Raw genomic sequence first — 5,000 nt, 5'->3', positions numbered from 1 at the left:
TCACCACCAATGATGTTCAGTTGTTATTGATTACTCCATCACTTTACTGTTATTCATCACTGTTACTTATCCTGTCTTGCACTTTAAAGTGTGTAGATATCAGATATGTAGATATGTAGATATGGAGTTTTTACCATGCAATATCCTTTAATGTATAAACTTTTAAAAAGTACAAAATCTGACATTTTCAAAAGTTCGGAAAATAAATCATGTTTGATCATAACATGTGAAACACTTACATCATGTGACATTGGTATATCAAACACTCACAACATGCAAGTTAACCATGATTATATAATGACCAGTATAAAATACTTTCAACATGTAAATGAATGATATATATGATTTTAAAATACATATACGCAGCAGGTTAACAATGTGGGGAATTTTAAAGCAATACATGTGTATAAACAATATGAAGCGTTTTTAATCTTTACAGCTTGTAAAAACTACATCATAGGATTACAAAAACTTAGGATGTGTAAATAAATGACACAAGGGATTGTAAGAAAAGTTACAGCTTGTAGAAAATAGTCTGTCATTCATTGACAAAATTACTATGACATTCAAATTTAATATATTTGTTGTATTTATACGCAGATCACACACACACACCATCCAATGCCCGTCTTCCATATAGCTGTCTGGTCAATCTAACTTCAGTCAGTAACATGGCACGTAATTGGCTGAGTAAACTGGATGTAGGAAATGAGCTCCATGAAACACCATTTTGGACGCTGAAAATTCGTTCAATTTTGGCTGAATTTACTAGCCTAGCATTCCCCATTGAAATGACTGCTGGCGGGACTTATTCACTCTCTCCTGTTCTTGTGGCTCGTTCAAAATGTTGAGAATGTAACGTACGAGACAGGAGAACCAGATGCGTTTTCACGAACCCCAGAAGGGCTTTTATTGATTAGGGGAAAGGGGAGTTGGGAATGAAGGAATGAGGCTTCAGAGGTTACGGGTTCCAGGGTCGCCAGGGTTACAAGGGTTATCAGGAGAGCAGGGTCGCCAGGGTTACAAGGGTTATCAGGAGTGCAGGGTCGCCAGGGTTACAAGGGTTATCAGGAGTGCAGGGTAACCTGGGTTACCAGGGTCATCGGGGTTCCAGGGTCACCATGGTTCCAGGGGTTCCGTATTGTCTGTGTGTGTGTTCTCCCGGGAGTGGAGCAGCGATGCCGAGAGCTGGAGAGTCCGGGGAGTCCTGGGGGAAACACACACAGAGCAGGTGAAACGGAGCAGCAGTACAATGCAGGGGAAATCCAAAATCGTAAAGGTAAGACAGAAGGCTGGTCGGTTTACCGGGAATGGTGAGCAGTCGGAGAGTCCAAGGACAAAGGCGGGTCAAGTTTCCGGGGGCAGAAGAGTAGATCAGACAAAGGCGGGTCCGGGATCAGGAGTCAGAGTTAGCTGGAGCAGACAGGTTCCGAGAGTGCTTGCTGACGATCTGACAAGAGATGACTGAAACACCCATGGATGCAACTGGCATGTAAACAGTAGGGCCTACCACCATGGTTCAGACACTGTCTTCATGTAGGAGTGGGAAAGCAGAGCCATCCAGAGGGGAGAGTTGCGCGATTGGAGGACCAGGAATTAAATTGCAGCCCCGCCTTTCAACGAGATCGAGGTCGTGCCTAAAGCGGCTGTCTTTCCATAGACTCAACATAGAACCACCACATTAAAAGCCAAAAATAAGGACTAACGAACTATACTGCGGGGTAATCACCACAAATATGTAAACTATCAACTGTCTCTGTAATGATAATCACAACAGTTTTACCATCTGTGATGTTTATCTGAAGTTATTACTACGAACAGCAAGTCTTGTCATATTCCCTGCATTGTATCGCATCACATTTGCTGTGTGCTACGCCCACTTCTAGGCACTAACATTCGCAACGCTTAAGCAGTTCTGAGACGCTAAACAGCTAATTTTGCTAATGAGGAAGTCGGCACTAAGACACAGTGGAGATTGCCCGACTCTCTTTTTGTATGTGTTTTTTATGTCTTTTTATGTATCTTATATGGAACTTTTTGAGTCTGTAATAAAGTTTTCAATTCAATTCAATTCTCCCCTCTGTATGGCTCTGCGGGAAAGGATCTGCACACTGCTTACAAAAGACTAAATTTATTTGGTGCAACGTTTCGATCATCGATCATAGATCTTCTTCAGGCATCTATGATCGAAACGTTGCTTCAAATAAATTAAGTCTATTGCAAGCGGTGTGCAGATCCTGTCCCGCTCCTACATGTGAGAGTTTTTTTTGATTTGGCACCTGCTGATGCTTTTTTGCTGGATGCGCGCACTTTCCACTACACTCTATCAGACACTGTCTTCAGCCACCTCCACGTCATCGTAGACGTCTTCATCTCCAATGTCCTGCATTTCCATCTCCTGACCACCAGGGGTCAGCGCTCCTCCTCTGCTCCTCAGCTTGAGCCAGATCACACCAGCCACCAGCCCCAGCAGCACACAGCCCAGCAGTGAACCGTACACCCTGTAGAACGGAGAGTGTACCCCAAACACATCCCTGTACACCAGGCGGATGCTGCCCTCACTACAACGATAGTTATTCCAATAAGCAGGAAACCGTCTCCATGTGAACACCGCACTGTCCTCTGCTGTGAGGTTGGAGATGGTCAGAGTATAATTGTGTTCGTTCACAGTCACTCGGCCCCTCAACTGTCCCGGCATCTGTACAAAGTCTACAGGTACACTTGAGTAAAGAAGTTCTTCCTCTGACTGCAGGTCTTTCTTACGGTACCAGTAGACTCGTGTATCAGTACCATCAGTGTCATTCACAGCTAAGGGCATAGAGACACTTTCTCCATGAGAGAACATCACATTCAAGGGCAGGGACTGAGGACACACAGAGAGGAATATGGCGGTGAGGCTGAAAGTGGCAGTGTTGCTCTCACAGTAATACTCCCCAGAGAGCTGTTTGGACACAGTGGGGATGACGAGGGAGTAGTTCCCAGACTGGCTGCCATTCAGCATATACATCACTTCCTGTGGGCGGGTCACTTCCTGTGGATGTATGACGACCTCGGTCTCATCAATTGTGGCATGAAATGTCCAGCGCATGGTGGTCGTGTCATTTGAAATGCAGGGAAGGGTCACATTCTTTCCCTCGTGGGTGAAGAGACGTCTATAATACCTCCCTCTTGCAACTTCATAGGTCAGGCACTGGTCCTCTCTCCAAATCGTGCAGGTGAAGTCCTCATGCCCTGCAGGGTGACCCGAGAGCTGTTGAGGTCCAGCTGCAGTCTGCCCTTCAGATCCTCCACCAGCGGCTCCAGAGAGGAACTGCTGTCCAGCACCACAGACCAATTGCCTATGGACACTTCCCTGTTGGACGAGAACATGTTATTGCATTATCCATAATCTGCATTATCTATTGCAGAACACATTCTCCAGCAAACCAGAAACCAGAGCACCAGAGAACTGTCAACTTTCCTGTAGATTTATATTGAAATGTGTTACAGGTAAACTTTATGTAACACCCTAAACTCAACTGGTGTCCATAACCAGAGAAAGGCCTCAGAGAACATCACATTTAAATAGAAATATGTAACTGATAAGATTACGTTGCAGTGGAAACTCAGCCACATCAATACAATAGCCAGCACCAAATTAAATTCTATTCTATGATATTTCTTTGTAATAATTAAATTAACCGCATATTACATCAGCAAAATGGTGACAAGAACAGCAGCATGTTTTCCACCAGATTACGAAGTGAATTACAGTTTTTCTCAATTTCTTCCACACAATTTCTGGTACTTCACACACAATTCTCGGAACATCTCACCCATTTCCCAACTCCCCTAACCAATGTCACTGAACACTAAACATAATGCCTTCTTTACACTCATATTTCAGTATTAAAACACACTCTTTTCAAGCCACTACACACAATAATCTGGATTACATACAATTTTCATGAAGGAAATCCTTGGTTGTCGCATTGAACACACTGTCCTTCAAAATACTAAAATCAACCGCCATACATCAAGGGGATGCCTGTAGTCGTACCTGTACACCCTGAGAGTGGTGCCGTTGCCCAGGGTAACGTTCGGCCTACTCAGCTCCACACTGCTCACATCTGCCACTCTCTCACTGGACACAGGAGTATCGCTGTTGAAGTGATCAGCCATATATTTCTGAGCACAGATGATAAGTTGGTAATCTTTACTGTGAGTGATGTTCCCTGATGTCCAGCCGTCCAGCCTGTAGTGCCCCGTCTGGGAGACGCTGCTGGCTTTAAAGGTGCTGCGTATTTTAGACCCAGGGTCACATGTGATGTCATAGCCATCTGGTTGAGGGCTGTCTGGCTGTGAGCAGTTGGCCAGGAGTAGATCTCCATCTTCATAAACCCTGTTCAACACAGTGTAGTTCACCTCAAGCCTCCATTTATGAATAAGGCCAATATTTTCGCCTGGTAGTCCAAACACGGTGTTGCAGTGTGCACCGGCGATGGACACCAGCAGGAGAAACGTCCTCGTGTAGGCTGATCCCACCATTCTGAGTTCCGATATTCTATGTTATCTTTTGGACTATAATGCGATACGGTCCGTTTGTGTCGACAGAGGCCTCTGGCAGAAGAAATGTGCTGTCTCCCCATTTACATCAGAGAGAGAGAGAGAGAGAGAGAGAGAGACATAGTATTTGATCTGCGTTTGGTTAGACCAGGAAAAAACCCTTTGGTACCTCAAATGGGTGGGGGGGGGACTTCATTGAGGTTTCCTGTTTTCTTGACAAATGAATTATGTTGACACGTCAGCTATGTGTGTGAGTGGGTGGGTCATACACACACACACACGCACGCACGCACGCACGCACGCACGCACGCACGCACGCACGCACGCACACACACACACACACACACACACACACACACACACACAGGTGTTTGTGGCTAGGAGAGGAGAGGAGAGGAGAGGAGAGGAGAGGAGGAGATGAGATGAGAGGAGATGAGAGGAGAGGAGAGGAGAGG

The sequence above is a fragment of the Engraulis encrasicolus genome, chromosome 16, assembly GCF_034702125.1.
Source record: "Engraulis encrasicolus isolate BLACKSEA-1 chromosome 16, IST_EnEncr_1.0, whole genome shotgun sequence".
Lineage (NCBI taxonomy): Eukaryota > Metazoa > Chordata > Actinopteri > Clupeiformes > Engraulidae > Engraulis > Engraulis encrasicolus.
Note: the sequence above shows the minus strand (reverse complement) of the source record.